Source organism: Pan paniscus, chromosome 17 (assembly GCF_029289425.2).
Source record: "Pan paniscus chromosome 17, NHGRI_mPanPan1-v2.0_pri, whole genome shotgun sequence".
In the NCBI taxonomy this organism is placed as follows: domain Eukaryota; kingdom Metazoa; phylum Chordata; class Mammalia; order Primates; family Hominidae; genus Pan; species Pan paniscus.
Genome location: NC_073266.2, coordinates 78,311,207 through 78,333,447, shown reverse-complemented (window position 1 = coordinate 78,333,447; position 22,241 = coordinate 78,311,207). Strand labels below are relative to the sequence as shown.

Below are 22,241 nucleotides of genomic sequence, written 5' to 3'. Positions count from 1 at the left end.
AGGAAAGATGCATTTCCTTGATCAGTTGGAAAAAAATGCATATTAAAGTACTATTGTACAACTATAGCAGGGCCACTTGAAGTTATTATGTCCTTGCTCTGGCCTTGAGGCATTGGAAGAAAACCATATATTGTCGTTCACATTCAGCTTGACAGAGTGCAAAATGACATATCATTAAAGCCCGTGTATTTGCAAATCAAGAGACCAGTTGTCTGCTTGAGGACAATTTCCATGGTGTTGCGGCAAAGCCAAGACCAAAGGCTGAATGTTAGAAACGTGAAATAATTAGCAAAAGAAGGTAGTGATGAAGAAAACCAAGAAAGCCTTAACATTTCCCTCAGGTAGATTATACACAGGCTGATTCCTGCCTCTAAGTCCCTGAACTGCTTCTCATGCAAGCCCTTACAGAATCCAGATGGCCTAACCACAGGGTCGCTTTACTCACTTTTCTTAGATCATTTACATTAAAAAAGTTGTAATTGTAAAATCTTTCTTTTCCCCTTTCAGATGTAGATCCTTTTAAAAGTCTGTTGACAGTTTTTACAAAGACCTGAGATCTATCCTTTTGAAATGTAATCATTAAGGGAAATAGCACTCCTATTTTCTAGTGTCCCTGGGAGTATAGGGTCCTATTTCTGGTGGGCACTTTGGGCTAGGTGTAAAACTTCCTTCTGTCATGAAGATATAAAGAAAGTTTACTTTCTTTTTTTTTTTTTCCTTATTTTACTTTAAGTTCTGGGACACATGTGCAGAACATGCAGGTTTGTTACGTAGGAATACATGTGCCATGGTGGTTTGCTGCACCTATCAACCCATCATCTAGGTTTTAAGCCCTGCATGCATTAGGTATTTGTCCTAATGCTCTCCCTCCCCTTGTCCCCACCCCCTGACAGGCCCCAGTGTGTGATGTCCCCCTTCCTGTATCCATGTGTTCTCCTTGTTCAACTTCCACATATAAGTGAGAACATGTGGTATTTGGTTTTCTGTTCCTGTGTTAGTTTGCTAACAATGATGGTTTCCAGCTTCATCTATGTCCCTGCAATGGATATGAACTCATTCTTTTTAATGGCTGCATAGTATTCCATGGTGTTTATGTGCCACATTTTCTTTATCCAGTCTATTATTGATGGGCATTTGGGTTGGTTCCAAGTCTTTGCTATTGTGAATGGTGCTGCAATAAACATATGTGTGCATGTGTCTTTATAGTAGAATGATTTATAATTCTTTGGGTATAGACCCAGTAATGGGATTGCTGGGTCAAATGGTAATTCTGGTTCTAGATCCTTGAGGAATTGCCACACTGTCTTCCACAAAGGTTGACCTAATTTACACTCCCACAAAGAGTGTAAAAGCATTCCTATTTTTCCACAGCCTCGCTAGCATCTGTTGTTTCCTGACTTTTTAATGATCACCATTCTAAATCGTGTGAGATGGTAGCTCATTGTGGTTTTGATTTGCATTTCTCTAATGACCAGTGATGATGAGCTTTTTTTCATATGTTTGTTGGCCACATAAATGTCTTCTTTTGAGAAGTGTCTGTTCATATCCTTCACCCACTTTTTGATGGGGTTGTTTTTTCTTGTAAATTTGTTTAAGTTCCTTGCAGATTCTGGATATTAGACCTTTGTCAGATGGATAGATTGCAAAAATTTTCTCCCGTTCTGTAGGTTGCCTGTTCACTCTGATGATAGTTTCTTTTGCTGTGCAGAAGCTCTTAATTTAATTAGATCCTATTTGTCAATTCTGGCTTTTGCTGCAATTGATTTTGGCATTTTAGTCATGAAGTCTTTGCCCCTGCCTATGTCCTGAATGGCATTGCCTAGGTTTTCTTCTAGGGTTTTTATGGTTTTAGGTTTTACATTTAAGTCTTTAATCCGTATTGAGTTAATTTTTTTATAAGGTATAAGGAAGGGGTTCAATTTCTGTTTTCTGCATATGGCTAGCCAGTTTTCCCAGCACCATTTATTAAATAGGGAATCCTTTCTCCATTGCTTGTTTTTGTCAGGTTTGCCAAAGATCAGATGGTTGTAGATGTGTGGTATTATTTCTGAGGCCCCTGTTCTGTTCCATTGGTCTATATCTCTGTTTTGGTACCAGTACCATGCGGTTTTGATTACTGTAGCCTTGTAGTATAGTTTGAAGTCAGGTAGCGTGATGCCTTCAGCTTTGTCCTTTTTGCTTAGGATTGTCTTGGCTATATAGGCTCTTTTTTGGTTCCATATGAAATTTAAAGAATTTTTTTTTTTCGAATTCTGCTAAGAAAGTCAATGGTAGCATTGAATCTATAAGTTACTTTGAGCAATATGGCCATTTTCATGGTATTGATTCTTCCTATCCATGAGCATGGAAATTTTTTCCATTTGTTTGTGTCCTCTCTTATTTCATTAAGCAGTGGTTTGTAGTTCTCCTTGAAGAGGTCCTTCCCGTCTCTTTTAAGTTGTATTCCTAGGTATTTTATTCTCTTTTTAGCAATTGTGAATGGGAGTTCACTCTTGATTTGGCTCTCTGCTTCTCTATTATTTGTATATAGGAATGCTTTACTTTCATTTGGATAAGGCCAATTAGCCAAAAACTGTCATATGATTTTCTTATTTTAACTCCTAAAAGCTCAGACTGGATTCTGGTTTCTCCCCTCTGTTGTGATAGCCTTGTATAAAGTCTTCCTTTCATGTTTAACTGTGGTGAAATTTTTCATTGACAAACATCCATACATTAGCAAAACTGAAATGTTTGTAAAGCATTTCTGAAATTTAAAAAGAAATTACAGAAATTCTAAGAAGACTGAATGTCTCTACACTAATTAATGAGCAAATAGTTTAACTTTTTGGTAAGCCCCTCTTATTCAGAACTGAATTAAGTTAGGCTAAAACTAAGAATAGTTCCTCTTAATTGAGGGAAGAAAAAAATGTCTTGTGTCATGTAAATTGTATGTGAACTTCCTCTCTGAAGTCTCCTTCTCCATGGATATTTCTGTTTAGCCTTAATAGCATACACTGCTGCCCATGGTTTCCCTGTGAAGAAAATAGAGAGGGGCTTATAATGGAAAAAAAAAATGGCCTATTTAAAAATTAGCTAAATTTATATCTGATTAAGTTTAATTCCATTCTAATGTACTTTTAACATCTGCCTCTTAGGTTATAGGCCTTGTTTGAAGGCCTAAGGGAATTAGATTTCGATAAGCTTAGAGTCTAGTGAGGAAGACTGATGTTCACACAACGACCCCTAGAATACATGCAAAGAAAAAACGCAATGAGAGAGGGACACACAAAGAATCAAAGATTTTATAGGCAGGAGCTATTAGCCTTCAAGTAGTATAAAGGAAAAGATTGGAAAGAGGATGCCCAATAGCCAGTTCTTAAAGAATGAGTGGCAATTCTAAGGACATACAGAGAAAGGAAGAAGATTCTAGGTGAAGGCAATAGATTGAATAGGGATAATGAAGCATGCATGTGTATGTGATGTCCTATGGAGGTGAAAACAAATTAAGACAGAGTCTGGTAAAATGATAAGGGCCAATCCTGCCTAATGGCTCCACATTTTAAGAATTAATCCTACAAAACATTACCGAAATGTGAGATTTGCACTTTGAAATATTAACTTATAAAGTTGTTTTGAACTGACATACATATTATATTTGTTATTAATTTATTGAGAAATAAATGTATTTACTTTAAACCACATCCATTAAAAGTATACGATATAATGAACTTTGATAGGTGTACACATCTATAAAACCACTACTACAATCAAAATAGTGAATATATCCATCATAAGAGTAAAACCCAGCCCCACACAACAACTGATCCACATTTCTCATTATAAACTATTTTTTCTTTGGTAGAATTTTGTATTAATGGAATTGTAAAGTATGCACAATTTTATGTATCTAGCTTCTTTCAGTCCACATAAGGATTTGGAGAGTGGTACATGATAAATGTGAGCTTAAATTTTTAAGAATCTGGCAAATGATTTTCTAAAGTAGTAGTACCATTTTACATTTCCACCTGCAGTGTTTAAGAATTCCAGCGGCTCTACTGCAAAAACATGCCAAATTGTAAAGACCATCGATGCTAGAAAGAAACTGCATCAAGTAATGGGCAAACTAACCAGCTAACATCATAATGACAGGAGCAAATTCACACATAACAATATTAACCTTAAATGTAAATGAGCTAAATGCCCCAAATAAAAGACACAGACTGGCAAATTGGATAAAGAGTCAAGACCCATCAGTGTGCTGTATTAAGGAGACCCATCTCACGTGCAGAGACACACATAGGCTCAAAATAAAGGGATGGAGGAAGATCTACCAAGCAAATGGAAAGCAAAAAAAAAGCAGGGGTTGCAATCCTAGTCTCTGATAAAAGAGACTTTAAACCAACAAAAATCAAAAGAGACAGAGAAGGCCCTTATATAATGGTAAAGGGATCAATTCAACAAGAAGAGCTAACTATCCTAAATATATGTGTAGCCAATACAGGAGCACCCAGATTCATAAAGCAAGTCCTGAGAGAGCTAAAAAGAGACTTAACCTCCCACACAATAATAATGGGAGACTTTAACACCCCACTGGCAATATTAGACAGATCAATGAGACAGAAGATTAACAAGGATATCCAGCACTTGAACTCAGCTCTATACCAAGCAGACTTAATAGACATTTACAGAACTCTCCACCCCAAATCAACAGAATATACATTCTTCTCAGCACCACATCGCACTTATTCCAAAATTGACCAAATAGTTGGAAGTAAAGCACTCCTCAGCAAATGTTAAAGAACAGAAATCACAACAAACTGTCTCTCAGACCACAGTGCAATCAAATTAGAACTCAGGATTAAGAAACTCACTCAAAACTGCACAACTACATGGAAACTAAACAACCTGCTCCTGAATGACTACTGGGTAAATAATGAAATGAAGGCAGAAATAAAGATGTTCTTTGAAACCAATGAGAACAAAGACACAATGTACCAGAATCTCTGGGACACATTTAAAGCAGTGTGTAGAGGGAAATTTATAGCACTAAATGCCCACAAGAGAAAGCAGGAAAGATCTAAAATTGACACCCTAACATCACAATTAAAAGAACAAGAGAAGCAAGAGCAAACAAACTCAAAACCTGGCAGAAGGCAAGAAATAACTAAGATAAGAGCAGAACTGAAGGCGATAGAGACAGAAAAAACCCTTCAAAAAATTTATGAATCCAGGAGCTGGTTTTTTGAAAAGATCAACAAAATTTATAGACCGCTAGCAAGACTAATAAAGAAGAAAAGGGAAAAGAATCAAATAGACACAATAAAAAATGATAAAGAGAATATCACCACTGATCCCACAGAAATACTACCATCAGATAATAAAGAGTAGCTGGTACCATTCCTTCTGAAACTATTCCAATAGATTGAAAAAGAGGGAATCCTCCCTAACTCATTTTGTGAGGCCAGCATCATCCTGATACCAAAGCCTGGCAGGGACAAAACAAAAATAGAGAAGTTTAGACCAATATCCCTGCTGAACACTGATGCAAAAATCCTCAATAAAATAATGGCAAACCAAATCCAGCAGAACATTCAAAAGCTTATCCACCACAATCAAGTTGGCTTCATTCCTGGGATGCAAGGCTCGTTCAACATATGCAATCAATAAACGTAATCCATCATATGAACTGAACCAAAGACAAAAACCACATGAGTATCTCAATAGATGCAGAAAAGGCCTTTGACAAAATTCAACAACCCTTCATGCTAACAACTCTCAATAAACTAGGTATTGATGGGATGTATCTCAAAATAATAAGAGCTATTTATGACAAACACACAGCCAATATCATACTGAATGGGCAAAAACTGGAAGCATTCCCTTTGAAAACTGGCACAAGACAGGGATGCCCTCTCTCACCACTCCTATTCAACACAGTGTTGGAAATTCTGGCCAGGGCAGTCAGGCAAGGTAAAGAAATAAAGGGTATTCAATTAGGAAAAGAGGAAGTCAAATTGTCCCCGTTTGTAGAAGACATGATTGTATATTTAGAAAACCCATAGTCTCAGCCCAAAATCTCCTTAAGCTGATAAGCAACTTCAGCAAAGTCTCAGGATATAAAATCAATGTGCAAAAATCACAAGCATTCTTATATACCAATAAGGGACAGAGAGCCAAATCATGAGTGCACTCCCATTCACAATTGCTTCAAAGAGAATAAAATACCTAGAAATCCAACTTACAAGGGATGTGAAGGACCTCTTCAAGGAGAACTACAAACCACTGCTCAACAAAATAAAAGAGGACACAAACAAATGGAAGAACATTCCATGTTCATGGACAGGAAGAATCAATATTGTGAAAATGGCCATACTGTCCAAGGTAATTTATAGATTCAGTGCCATCCCCATCAAGCTACCAATGACTTTCTTCACAGAATTGGAAAAAACTACTTTAAAGTTCACATGGAACCCAAAAAGAGCCCGCATTGCCAAGTCAATCCTAAGCCAAAAGAACAAAGCTGGAGGCATCACGCTACCTGACTTCAAACTATACTACAAGGCTACAGTAACCAAAACAGCATGGTACTGGTACCAAAACAGAGATATAGACCAATGGATCAGAATAGAGCCCTCAGAAATAATACCACACATCTACAACCATCTGATCTTTGATAAACCTGACAAAAACAAGCAATGGAGAAAGGATTCCCTATTTAATAAATGGTGCTGGGAAAACTGGCTAGCCATATGTAGAAAGCTGAAACTGGATCCCTTCCTTCTTACACCTTATACAAAAATTTATTCAAGGTGGATTAAAGACTTAAACGTTAGACCTAAAACCATAAAAACCCTAGAAGAAAACCTAGGCAATACCATTCAGGACATAGGCATGGGCAAGGACTTCATGGCTAAAACACCAAAAGCAATGGCAACAAAAGCCAAAATTGACAAATGGGATCTAATTAAACTAAAGAGCTTCTGCACAGCAAAAGAAACTACCATCAGAGTGAACAGGCAACCTACAGAATGGGAGAAAATTTTTGCAATCTACCCATCTGACAAAGGGCTAATATCTAGAATCTACAAAGACCTTAAACAAATTTACAAGAAAAAAAATCAAAGAACCCCATCAAAAAGTGGGCAAAAAATATGAACAATTTTTAAAAGAAGACATTTATGCAGCCAACAGACACATGAAAAAATGCTCATCATCACTGGTCATCAGAGAAATGCAAATCAAAACCATTATGAGATACCATCTCACACCAGTTAGAATGGCGATCATTAAAAATTTAGGAAACAACAGGTGCTGGAGAGGATGTGGAGAAATAGGAATGCTTTTACACTGTTGGTGGGAGTGTGAACTAGTTCAACCATTGTGGAAGACAGTGTGGAAATTCCACAGGGATCCAGAACTTGAAATACCATTTGACCCAGCCATCCCATTACTGGGTATATACCCAAAGGATTATAAATCATGCTGCTATAAATACACATGCACATGTATGTTTATTGTGGCACTATTCACAATAGCAAAGACTTGGAACCAACCCAAATGTCCATCAATGATAGACTGGATTAAGAAAATGTGGCACATATACACCATGGAATACTATGCAGCCATAAAAAAGGATGAGTTAATGTCCTTTGTAGGGACATGGATGAAGCTGGAAACCATCATTCTGAACAAACTATCGCAAGGACAGAAAACCAAACACCGCATGTTCTCACTCATAGGTGGGAATTGAACAATGCGACACTTGGACACAGGGTGGGGAACATCACACACTGAGGCCTGTCATGGGGTGGGGGGATGGGGGAGGGATAGCAATAGGAGAAATACCTAATGTAAATGACGAGTTAATGGGTGCAGCAAACCAACAGGGCACATGTATACATATGTAACAAACCTGCACATTGTGCACATGTACCCTAGAACTTAAAGCATAATAAAAAAATAAAAATAAAAAAGGAAGAGAAAAGAATTCCAGTGGCTCTACATGCAGAACATCAGTTGAATGTTTTAGTCTTTCAAAGTTAAGTTTTAGCCTTTCTGGGGAGCAGGAAGTGATATTTCACTATGACTTTTATTTACATTTCCTTTTTAACTAATAATTTTGAACACTTTTTCCATGTGCTTGTTAGCCATTTTTATACCTTGTGAAATATCTGTTTGAATCTTTTCCACATTATTTATTAAATGTTTTTCTTAATATTGAGTTGTAAGAATTATTTGTATATTTTAAATTCAGGTTTATCATAAGAAAAAAAAAATTGAATATTTTCCCCTCCTGAGATGGGCCATTTTGATTTTTTAATGTTGTCTTTTGAAGATAAAAATAACATAATTTTTAAAGTCCAATTTTTATTAAGTTTTTCATAGTTCATGCTTTTTGTGACGTATCTAAGAAAATATTACTAATCCAATGTTCCAAAAATTTCCCCTGTGGTTTCTTCAGGAATATTTATACTATTAGCTTCTATATTTAAATTTGTGATGTATTTCCAGTTACATGTTAGATATTGTATAAAAGTTGATGCATATAGAAATGTATTTGTTACAGTATTATTAGTGGAAAAGAGTTTTTTTTCCACATTCAATGCCATGGCAATTTTGTAAAAAAATCAGTGTTCATAAATATATGCTTCTATTTCTGAACATTCTATTATGTTTTATTAATCTATATATGTGTATTTCTCCTAATTCCACATGGTCTTGATTAGGTAACTTAACAGCAAGTCTTGAAATCAGATAGCTGATATATTCCAATTCTTTTATTCTTTCTCAAAGTTGCTTTGAATAATATGCTTTATTTTTATTTAATACAAGTTGAGAATCAGCTTGCCAATTTTTACAAAAAAAGGGATGCAGAAAATTTTACTAGAATTTCATTGAATCTATAAATCATTTGGGCAAATTGTCTTCTTAACAATATTGTGTCTTACAATTTTTGATCATAGTGTACCTCATTATTTACTTATGTCTTTTAAATTTTTCATTAGAATGTCTTATAGTATTTCTTGCATATTTTTTTCTAGCTTTGTTGAAGTATAATTGACAAATAAAAATTTCATACTTACATCTCATATAGTTACACTTTGTGTGTGTGTGTGTGTAGTAAGAAAATTTAAGATCTACTCTTTTAGTTAAAGTGTACAATACAGTACTATTAACTGTAGTCAACATGCTGTATATTAGAGCTCCAGAATTCATTAATCCTGCATAACTGAAACTTTGTTCCATTTGACCAACATCTCTCCATTTCCCTCAACCCGTAACCCATGTCAGCCACCATTCTATTCTCTGCTTCTATAAGTTTGGCTTTTTAAGATTCTAGATGTAAGTGTGATTATATATTTGTTTTTCTGTGCCTGGCTTATTTCACTTAGCATGTCCTCTAGGTTCATCCGTTTTGTCACAAATGACAGAATTTCCTTATTTTTTTCTGATTTATATATATCGCATTTTCTTTGTCCATTTATTTCTCACTGTGTACTTAGGTTGCTCCTGTTGTTGAGTCATAATACAATTTTGCCTGCAGTGTGAGCTCTTGTCATGGGAAGCAGGCAATCGCGATGAAAAGATCTGGCTAAATATCTGTGAAAAGATTGTCATTTTGGACAAAGGTACCTGACAAAGTTGGATTAGATGGAATGTGGGGCAAGCCCAAATGAGAGCAAGTCATTTGCTTTAATCCTGTGTATGAACCTACAGAAGGCTCAGTCTCATGACCGATCTACACATAAAGGAGACCTCTCCAAACCAGTAGAAGAAAGGTTGGTGAACCTAATTGAGCGTTAAACCACTGCAGAAAAGGAAAAAAAAAAAAAAAAAAAAAAAAAAGTCGTGATCTGAACCTAACTGGATTATCTAGTAAAATAGAAGTTTCAGTATTCTCTAGCAAAATCCACACCCAGAGTTTACACAGTTCACTTACAAAAGATCAGTAAAATGTGACTACTTCCAAGGAAAAAAATCAGTCAATCAACAAATGTGGCAGAGTGCCTGTAATCCAAACACTTTGGGAAGCCAAAGTCGGAGAAATGCTTAAGGGCTAGGAGTTGAGACCAGCCTGGGCAAAGTGGCAGAGACTATGTTTCTACAGAAAATTTGCTCAGCACCTCAGGCAGTGGGAGGAGCAGCAGTGGCCAGGCAGCCCAGCTTCACAGAGGCTCTCAGCATCTCATGTCTTGCAGGCACCCAGCAAGCGCACTCCCTCCCACTAAGGTGCCCAAGAGGATGGTCAGCTCAGCAGAAGAGGTGGTGAAGGAAGAGCCCAAGAGGACATCAGCGCGGTTGTCTGTTAAACCTGCTGCTGCAAAAGTGGAAATGAAGCCAAAAATGAAAACAGGAGAGAATAAATCTTCAGACAAAAAAGTGCAAACAAAAGGGAAAAAAAACGGTGCAAAGGGAGAACAGGGTGACATGGCTAACCAAGAAACTAAAGAAGATTGACCTGCAGAAAATAGTGACATGAAAACCGAGGAGAATCCAGCCTTTGATGAAATGAGAGAGAAAGAAACCAAGTCTCATTAATACCAAATACCATGTCTTGTCCCTGGTCCCTGTCCCCATCCTTGTACAACCTAGAGGAATATTTTATCAATTATTTCATAAATGTAACTTTTTTAGTAGCTCTAGAAACATTTTTTTCATGTCAAGCTTGCTTTATTTTCTTTATATATTTATGAAATATAGTTATTGGATTAATAAACCATGAGAATGTCATTTTTTAAAATTATACTTTAAGTTCTAGGATACATGTGCAGAACGTGTAGGTTTGTTACATAGGTATACACGTGCCATGGTGGTTTGCTGCACCCATCAACCCGTCATCTACATTGGGTATTGCTGCTAATGCTATCCCTCCCCTAGGCCCCCACCCCCCAACAGGCCCTGGTGTGTGATGTTCCCCTCCCTGTGTCCATGTGTTCTCATTTTTCAGCTCCCACTTATGAGTGAGAACGTGTGGTGTTTGGTTTTCTGTTCCTGTGTTAGTGTGCTGAGAATGATGGTTTCCAGCTTCATCCATTTTTCTGCAAAGGACATGAACTCATCCTTTTTATGGCTGCATAGTATTCCATGGTGTATATGTGCCACATTTTCTTTATCCAGTCTATCACTGATGGGCATTTGGGTTGGTTCCAAGTCTTTGCTATTGTGAATGGTGCTGCAATAAGCATACGTGTGCATGAGTCTTTATAGCAGCATGATTTATAACCCTTTGGGCATATAGCCAGTATATTGCTGGGTCAAATGGTAATTCTGGTTCTAGATCCTTGAGGAATTGCCACACTGTCTTCCACAATGGTTGAACTAGTTTACACTCCCAACAGCAGTGTAAAAGCATTCCTGTTTCTCCACATTCTCTCCAGCATCCGTTGTTTCCTTACTTTTTAATGATCAGCATTCTAACTGACATGAGATGGTATCTCATTGTGGTTTTGATTTGTATTTCTCTAATGAACAGTAAGGATGAGCTTTTCTTTCATATGTTTGTTGGCTGCATGAATGTCTTCTTTTGAGAATTGTCTGTTCATAGCCTTCGCCCCCATTTTGGAAACTAATTAATGTGAGGCAGTAAAGTGTACAATGACCAAAAATTTTATAACTAAATGCAATTCTTGCACATGTTCTACAGGAGAAATATAATGAAATGTGTATAGCTTGCTTTGTAGTAGCAAGAAAACAAGAAACAACTAACGTGCCCACTGAAGAAGGGGAGATGAAGACATTATTATGGATTCAAGTTTTTTTTCTTTTTTTAATATTTATTTATTTATTTTTGAGGTGGAGTCTCGCTCTGTCACCCAGGCTGGAGTGCAGTGGTGAGATCTCGGCTCACTGCAACTTCCACCTCCCAGGTTCAAGCAATTCTCCTGCCTCAGCCTCCTGAATAGCTCAGACTACAAGCGTGCACCACCAAGCCCAGCTAATTTTTGTGTTTTTAGTAGTGATGGGGTTTTCCCATTTTGGCCAGGCTTGTCTCGAGCTCCTGACCTCAGGTGAACCACTGCCTGGGTCTCCCAAAGTGCTGGGATTACAGATGTGAGCCACCACGCCTGGCCAGATTCAAGTTTTAGAATACTATGCAACAGTAACAACAAATCAAATACAGCTGCATGTATTGAGATAAATAAATCTCACAAAATCTTTGAAAAGTGTGCAGAATGATTCACAGCAAGTCTAACATTTATATGAAGTTCAAAACACTTCAAGATTGAATAATACATTTTTAGGAATAGATAAATATGTCTACAGGAGAAGTATGAATCTGAAATTCAGGAAGAGAGGCTAGGTATTGAATCGCAAAAGGCTCACGGGGAGCTCATAAATTATTAGTAATGTTCTATTTGTTAAGCTGAGGAGTGTCTAGTTCATTTTATTGTTAGTCTTCATAATTTAGATAAATTATGAGATTAATTCCTCAAATATAAGGAAAAAATATTAAGCCAGACTTTAGGTCTCTTATGTATTAATCCAGCTATTAATCATTTTTCCATTCATGATACATCTGCTGTTTTTTTCATGTAACAAGCACTACTAAAACGGTCTTTCTCCTGGGAGAGAAAGAGGGAAAACAATTTACTATCCCTTTGTTTGCTTTACCATTGTAGATGATGCTAAATGTTAACATTGTTTAAAAAATAATATGCAAAATTTCTGTCCTGTTTTACTTTCTACAGTACTGGAATAGGATGACTTTTTTTCACACTTCTAGAAATTAATTGCCCACATATCTTTCCACATCAAGCGGGCAGCAGATAGTGTGCATGTCTTTCATAATTTAACGTAGGAAAATTTACATCTTTGGTTGTATCTCTCTCTTGTGAGTACCCTCAAATTGGGAATAGTTTGAAATAATATCACCACAGAATGAATAAAATTCAGAGCACTAAAAAATGTTTGAAATATTGTCTTTGTTTTCCTTTCTGAAGCCAGTAATTGTCAATGTTACATCAATGTCATTCTTCCAAATAACAGAAAGATTAATAGTGAACCTCACATACACTTCTTGCTGGGACATTGGTCATAGAGGACACATTGTGACTTGGCTTACTTGGTAATCAAGACAAAACTTGACACTAGCAAGATTTATCTGGAGATGTACTTTTTAAAAGGAGCAACTTGGCCCAAGTAATGACAGGGAATGTGTATTTCTTTGACTTAAAGGCTTGATAGCTAGGATTTATGACAAGCTCAAAGCAATTCATATTAATGTCATCTAACATCTTTCAAGAAGGAAATTACATAATCTCTACAGGACCAATTTTTTATTTTCCAATATTTATGTGAATCGACAACTAATGAGAAACTTCCTCTGGTAGCTGTTCAATATTTCAAATGAGATAGTTTATTTCTGACACAGAAGAAGCTCTGTAGAAATTATTGACAACCGAAATAATGCATGAGGTGTGCTTCAACATTCTGTCAGTGTGAGTCTGGGTGGAGAATATGCTCTTTTTTATACAAGTCATTGTCTAGTCCTTATAACATATTTTATGACTGGCAATGAAATAACATTACTATTATTCAATTGGGAATAAATAGAAAATACAAATAATTAAAATGCCATCCAAAGCAATTAAGTTAGCACTACACCAATGCTCATTTGAATTTATATTTAAAATCTGGCAAATATCTGTGTAGTGTTTTAAAAGAAAATACCTTTGGAAAATATTCTCTATATTATTTAATCATTTAACAATAATAAATCAACAATGTGATTTCTCTGTTCTTTGTTCATTTATGTTAATAACATCTGAGAACAATGAAAATTGCATATGCATTTGTGGTTATGTTGGGAAATCCAAAGCAATTTACAAAAACAAATAAAACTACACTAGAATAAATAAGTGAATTTGGCAAGGTTGCAGTACACTAGCCCAATGTACAAAAATCATGTGTAGTATAATATACAATCAACAATTAATTGAAAAATACAATAAAACATAGTTTATAAATAGCAAAACATTAAATATTTTTAAAGTTAATAAATGTGTGCAAGTCACACAAATACTGGAAACTACAAAACATGGCTAAAATAAATTTTAAAAGACCTGAATAAACTGATATACCATGTTCATGGAGAAAAAGATTCAATATTAATATTCAGATATCAATTCTACCTAAATTGATCTGTTTATATTCACTGAAACGCCAATAAAATTTTTGGTAGGTATTTTTTGGTAGAAATTAACAAGCTAATTTCACATTAATATGGACATGAAAATAGCCAAATAATAAAAAGCAGTCAAAAGAAAATTTTAAAAAGATCTTAAATGGCCAAAAATAATATTGATATTAAAAACTGAGAAATTGAACAACCCCATTTCAAAGATTAATATACATTAACAGTGATTAAAACAATTTAAGTACTAGTATACATGGAGACAAATAGATCAATGCAACAGAAATGAGAGTTCAGAAATAAACCCACGTATATCCATTCAATTGATGTTTACAGTGACAAAAAGATAATTCAGTAGGAGAGAAGACAGTCTTTTCAACCAATGGTTCTGAAGAAACTGGCTATTTAAAAAAAAACTTCAATTTTTATCTTACACTATGTACTACAATTTAATTTCAGACCACAGATCTAAATATAAAAGCTGAAATTACAAAATTTATTTAAAGATATACAAGACTATTTTTGTGACTGAAAATAGACAACTATTTTCAAAGCAAGGCATAAAGCACTATAATTAATGAAGAAAACGTTCATAAATTATATTTCATCAAAGTTTAACACATTTACTCTCAAAAATTAAGAAAATGAATAGGCAAGCCACAAACTGGTGGCAATTTTTGCAATACAAATATCTCAGTAAGAGCTTATACCAAATATATATAAACAACTTCTATATCAAATTAATAAGACAGATATGATAAAAATGGACAAAAAAATTCAATAGATAATTTAGAAAAAAGCTAAAATGATCAATAAATACACAAAAAGACACTCAACATCACTAGTAACCTCAGAAATAACTATTTAAAAATATATATAATGCCACTAGACCCCCATTAGAATGGCCAAAATTTTTTAAAGATGAAACACCAAATTTGATGAGGGTATATAGCCAGAACTCTTAGACATTGGTGGCATAAGTTCAAAAGCATACATCTACTTCACAAAAATAGTTTTGTTTTTTTTCTAAATAAAATTAAGACCTATATTTACCATATGACTTAGAAACTTTTCTGCTAGGTATTGTTCAGGGGAAATTGGAAAAATATGATCCGAAGTCCACAAAAATACCTGTACAAGAATGATCAAATGTAGCTTTATTTCACCAAAGAAAAGTGGAAGCCACTTATCGAGAGGTGAATAGTAAAACAAATGGTGACATATTTATTTAATAGCATACTATTCCCCAGTAGTAATACTAATACAAACAACAACATGAACAAATCTCATTAACATTATGTTTAAAGAAAAAATCCAGTCACAAGAAAGTATACATCTTTTTATTTCATTTATATGTAGTTCTGAAATAGTGGAACTAAGCTACGATGGTAGTAATTTTAACAATGGTTGTCTCGTTAGTTATGGTGGGGTGGGATGGCCTACAGCAAAACATTAGAGAACATTATAAGGTGATTAAAATATTCTGCACATTGTTTGAGGTAGTGGTTATATTGAGGTGTATACTTATAAAACTCATGGGACTCTACAATTAATCTGTGCATTTTATCGTATCAATTAAACATCAATACATTTTTAAAGTGAAAGAACTACAATAAATCACAAAAGATTTAAGAGACCTTGATTAAAATTCATTAAATAAAAATAAAAATTTAAGATAGTTGGAGAACATTTTTAAATGACTGGGTCTTAGATAATATTATTAATGTTAATTTTTAAGGTATGATAATAGTATCATGGTTATGTTAAAAATAATATCTTTATTTGGTGGAGATGCATACTGAACCATTTATGGACAAAACTATCCCTTAGACGTACTTTAAAATACTCAAGAAAAAACTAAGAGAATAAATAAGAATGGTTAAATGTTGATAATAGTTGAAATTGGGTGCTGGCTACATGGGAATTTATTATATTATTCTTTATATTCTATATATCTCGGAAATTTGTCATACTAAAAGGTTTAAAAGTCTGGTTTGAATGGTGAAGATGTTAGCCAATCACACTTTCCATACTGAAATAAAATTCATCCTTGAGTGTATTATATGAAAAAAATAAAAACTAGCTTCAGCCAAGATTGGCTTCTACATTTTAATCTCTCAGATATTTTAAGAGTTTATTTTCCTTATTTACATAAGACCAAGTAAAATGAATATGAGGTACTACATAATTGAGTTATGTATTGTTACTTCCAAAATGTTTTCCCCCTAACAAATAAGCTGTCACCTCTCCTATCATATATCGATTTTCCATATATATGAAAAAATTATGAGGACTAATACTATTTATTCAAATTACAATATATCAAAGTTATAAGCTTTGTACCTTTTGAGTAGTCCAGGACTAGTTTCAATGGATATCCATCCAATTTTTGGTAAGCGTCTGAGTTGGAGCACCCCCAAAAATAGAGCCTGAAACAGTGTATTTGGTAGATGATCCCAAGCAAGTAAAAATGGAGTCAGGGAGGGAGAGCTACGGTTTGAATATGGTTTTACTTTTCCAAAATTCATGTTGAAATTTGATTGTTATTGCAGCAGTGTTAGAAGGTGGAATCTTTAAGAAGTGATTAAGTAATTAAGAGGGATTAATGTCTTTCTTGCAGGAATGGGTTAGCTATCTTGAGAATCTGGCCCCACCTTTTCTGTCTTGTGCATGCCCTGTTCCTGCCTTCTGCTCTTCCACCATGCTATAAAGCAGCATGAGGCCCCCATCAGATGCAGTTGCTTGTTCCCAGGCTCCAGAATTGTGAGCTAAAAAAAAAATTTTTATTTTAAATAAATTACCCAGTCTCAGTTATTCTGTTATAGCAATAGAAAATGGTCTAAGACAAAGCAAAAGACAAGAAAAAGAGGAAAAGTCACTTATAATTATCAAGTTCCTTGCTGCAGGCAATGGGCTCAATTTAGATGGGATCTCTGAGAAACATGAGGAATTTTCTAGAATTTTCCTTGCAAAGTAGAGGCGGGTATCAAATTTACCTCTGCCTTCTATTACCATCAGTTGAAAGTCACCTGAGTCAGTAACTTTACCCTCCAACCTCTATCATCTTGCATTTATAGGTTGTGCTTGTGTAATCTAAGAGGGATGCTGTGGCTCCTCAAACAGCTTTGAGGCAGAAAAATAGATGGCGTGGCATGCCTTTGGGTGAAGCAATGTCAGCATGAGCCACCACAGCTCACCAGAGCTAAGGCTGAAATGAAAATGCGACGAGGAGATGTGGGGCAACAAGAGTAAAATAAATATTACAGGAATGTGTCAGTGTTTTCAGTTTGTCTGTTCCGTATTGAAAGAAGTATATTCCAGTGTCAGGGTTCATTAAAGGTATAGACAAAAGATACACTGTAACACGAATTGTCACTAGTCTTTAGTATCAATCAAAGATGACTCCGTTGACTATATTATTTTTGTACTTCATATATTACCTTGAGTATTCCCTCCATTAATCATGTGCTGCTAGACTGCTAATGGATGTTTATTATTATTTAAATGTTTTATGTCCCTAGCTGCCAAGCAACGCATTTCTTCTATACACAGTAAACTGGAAAAAGACATTCTCCCTGATCAATACAACAACTCTAAGAGATAGATGTTATTACAATGTTTATACATGTATGATTTACGGAGATATAGAGAAAAGTTGCTTGTTTGAGATCATTTGGTAATAAGTGGCTCATCAGTTCTGAATCTAAAGCCTATGTTCTTTTCAGATCCTTACTTTTGCTACCTTGACTTCACAGACAGATGTTTTCATAATTCCAGTGTACCATAGGCTGAATGACAGAGTAAATGTCATAGAATAGGCTCTCAAAGAGAGCTTATCAAACGTTTATCAAGCCTTGCTTTGGGTTGAATTTGCCTCTGCCCTTAGCTGTAATATATACTACTGTGAACATAATCAGGCATGAGTCTTCTCTGTATTCCTAAATTTTCTTGGAGGGATAAAAATACCAAAGATGGAGCACCTGTAATAAACACTTGTCTAAGTGCAGAGAACTGGTAAACCAGGTCACTCAAATGTGCATGTTAATAAGCCTCCTGAAATGCTATCCATGGCTTCAGGAGGAATAAGAAAACTATTTAATGTTTCCCTCTCCACTCCTTCTCAGCATGTGATTATTGCTAAACCTTTGCTGCTTGGTATTTTTCCCTCCAATAGGCTAAAAATATGCAAATAATCTTTTTAATTGTTCATGAGAACTCATTAAATTTCCCTCTTATGATGAGATTTTATTCTTTTAATCAGCAGTTGTTTGGAACTTAGTAGATAAAAAAGTACGGTATCAGTATTAACACACTGCATATGGTTTTCTTGCTTTAAAAAATTAACAGAAGGGAAATTTAAACTGAAGTGATTACAGAATTTAATTTATAAAACTATATTCTTTTTTCATCTAATTAGAATTTTAAAATGGTTTCTCGTATCAAAGCTAAACTATCTGACCTCTCTTTTGTAATCTTCATTGAGCGTTTTAATTCTGTGAAGTATCAAACATGGATGTATGAAATTTTACCAATATTATTTTTCTCCCTTGTAACTTCTTTTCTATTTTTAGTATAAAATGTGAGTCTTTGCTTTAAGATACAGAAAAAGTGCAAAGAAGCAAGTTCACAGAATCTATTATATTTGGAATTAAATACCTGTTTGTCAGAGTCTTACTATCAGAATCCTGTGGATAGTGGAAGGCTGGAACAATAAAGGAATAGATTTTATCTTAGAAGCTCCTTCATTAGTAAATGAGAAAATTGATTAATGATAAGGGACTATATTGGTTGCCTCCTTTATCTATTTTGGTTGCTCAAGACCCTAAATTTTTTTAAACAAACTCACCACCTATAAACAGTGGGAATTAATTGAGGGATTGTTATTAGTTTAATAGAAGCCTAACAGTGGAACATTAATCTATTGAAATTTGCCCAAGTATAGACCAATACCGGAGAATCATGGTGACTTCTAAACCAGATATTCAAAAATTCAAAAGCAGAACCAGTTTTTCTCTCAACCTAACCTTCAGTTCTTACTTTGGAAATGGAGCTAAAGTTAGAATTGTTACATGAATATATCTATCTGGTCACCTGGGTTGGATAAGCTATACTCCTGCAATAATAGCAGAGGCTATTAGTGACTCAGAACTGGTTTCAGATATAGTCTTGGACAGAGGAAATGGATGGCATCCCTGGAAAAATGAACTAATGATTGGTGTATTCATGGAAGAGTCATATGGAAGGATCTTTTTTCAATAGTAAGGCTGAAATCATTTTGCATTTTCTTTCTCCTGCTTTAGAAAATAGTTTAATATACCAACGCTCAGTGTATTAGTCTGTTCTCACACTGCTATAAAGAATTGCTCAAGACTGGGTAACTTATAGAGAAAAGAGGTTTAATTGACTCACATTTCCCCATGGCTGGGTAGGCCTCAGGAAACTTACAATCATGACAGAAGGGGAAGAGACACATCTTGCATGGCAGCAGGTAAGAGAGAGTGAGTGTGTGAAGGAGGAACTGTCAGACACTTATAAAACCATCAGATCTCATAAGAACTCACTAACGATCATAAGAGCAGCAGGGGGGACACCACCTCCATGATCCAATCACCTCCCACTAGGTTTCTCCCTCGGAATGTGGGATTATGGGGATTACAATTCAAGGTGAGATTTGGGTGGGAACACAAAGCCTAACCATATTATTCCACCTCTGGCCCCTCCCAAATCTCATGTACTCACATTTCAAAACTAATCATGCCTTCCCAACAGTCACCCAAAGCCTTAACTCATTTCAGCACTAACTCAAAAGTCTCAGTTCAAAGTTTCATGTGAGACATGCCAAGTCCCATCCACCTAGAAGTCTGTAAAATCAAAAGCAAGTTAGTTACTTCCAAGATATAATGGGGGTACAGGCATTGGATAAATGTTCCCATTCCAAATGGGAGAAACTGGTCAATACTAAGGGGCTACAGGCCCCTTGCATGTCTGAAATCCAGTGGGGTAGTCATTAAATCTTAAAGCTCCAAAATGATCTCCTTTGACACCACGTCTCACGTCCAAAGCACTGTAATACAAGAGGTGAGCTCCCATGGTCTTGGGCAGTTCCACCCCTGCAGCTTTGCAGGATATAGGCCCCCTCCTAGCTGTTTTCACAGGCTGCCATTGAGTGTCTGTGGCTTTTCCAGGCACATGGTGCAAGCTGTCAGTGGATCTACCATTCTGGGGTCCACTGATGGACCTCTTCTCACAGTTCCACTAGGCAGTGCCCCAATTGAGACTCTGTGGGGCCTCCAACACCACATTTCCCTTCCACACTGCCCTAGCAGAGGTTCTCCATGATGGCTCCATCCCTGCAGCAAACTTCTGCCTGGACATCCAGGCAATTCCATACATCCACTGGAATCTAAGCGGACATTCCCAAATCTCAATTATTGACTTCTGTGTACCCCCAGGCCCAAAAACCACATGTAAGCTGCCATGGCCTGGGGCTTGTGCCCTCTAAGCAATGGCCTGGGCTGTATGTTGGCCCCTTTTAGCCATGGCTGGGAAACAGGATGCCAAATCCTGAGGCTGCACAGAGCAGCAGCAGGGCGCTGGGCCCAGCCCATGAAACCATGTTTTCCTGCTAGGCCTCCAGGTCTGTGATGTAAGGGGCTGCTGTGAAGGTCTCTGTCATGCCCCGGAGACATTTTTTTCATTGTTGGCTATTAACATTAGGCTTCTCTTTACTCATGCAAATTCCTGCAGCTGGCTTGAATTCCTCCCCAGAAAATGGGTTTTTCTTTTCTACTACATGATCAGGCTGCAAATTTTCCAAACTTTTATGCTTTGCTTCCCTTTTAAACATAAGTTGTAATTTCAAACCACCTCCTTGTGAATGCATAAAACTGAACACTTCCAAAATCAACCAGGTCACCTCTTGAATGCTTTGCTGCTTAGAAACTTCTGCCAGATATCCTAAATCATTTCTCTCAAGTTCAAAGTTCCACAGATCTCTAGGGCAGAGACAAAATTCCACCAGTCTCTTTGCTAAAGCATAGCAAAAGTGACCTCTGCTCCAGCTCCCAAGAAGTTCCTGATCTCTATCTGAGACCACCTCACCCTGTGTGAGAACAGACTAATACAGTTAATTGGTACTGAGGTAATGGAGTACTACTGTAAAGATACTTAAAAATGTGGAAGTGACTTTGGAACTGGGTAACAGGCAGAGGCTGGAACAGTTTGGAGAGCTAAGAAGAAGACAGGAAGATGTGGGAATGCTTAGAACTTCCTAGAGACCTGTTGAATGGTTTTGACCAAACTACTCATAATGACGTACCCAGGATTGGGTAATTTATAAAGAAAAGAGGTTTAATTGACTCACAGTTCCACATGGCTGGGGAGGCCTCAGGAAACTTACTATCATGGCAGAAGGGGAAGAAGCAAGTCTTAGGTGGAAGCAGGCAAGAGAGAGTGGGTTTGTAAAGGTGGAACTGTCAGACACTTATAAAACCATCGAATCTCATCATATGTCACTCACTATCATGAAAACATCATGGGGGATACTGCCCCCACGATCCAATTACCTTCCACCAGGTAACTTCTTCGACACGTGGGGATTATGGGGATTATAATTCAAGATGAGATTTGAGTGGGGACACAAAGTCTAACCATATCACTGGTCTTAGATTTCAATTACACTAACATTTACTGTCAGGTATTGAGGGTTTCAAATGAATAAAACATGGTATGTTTCCAGTTTATAGTTGAGTGAGAGTATGACTATAATTTATGCCAGGCAATAACAATATTACACAAAACACCTCAACATGTAATTATTTAATAAGGTAAGTACAATGTGAAAGGTATAAGGGGATCGTGTAATAGAATGAGAGGAATAAACACTGTGCTCCCCTTCATTTACCTGGTCTCATTACACCGGTCTCTTTATTGTGCCTTCAACATACCACGTATATCCCAGCATCAGGGCATTTTTCACTTGCTCATCTCTTAGGAATGCACTTTCCTCAGATATTTGCCTCCCTTGCTGTCTGGCTTATTTGTAATCTTGGCTTCAAAGTAAACCTCAGTAAGGCTTTCTGAATACCCTATCTATGTGTACTCTGTCTGTCACTCTGATTTTTTTATA

General features: G+C 36.1%; 1 long non-coding RNA gene and 1 pseudogene across 1 annotated transcript in view; both read left to right on the top strand.

Moving 5' to 3' along the window:
- The window catches only part of LOC117976824 (uncharacterized), a 298,034-nt gene that overhangs the window by 121,824 nt on the left and 153,969 nt on the right, over positions 1-22,241 (top strand). The window lies entirely within an intron of this gene.
- On the top strand, positions 9,017-10,614 carry LOC117976823 (non-histone chromosomal protein HMG-14-like; annotated as a pseudogene).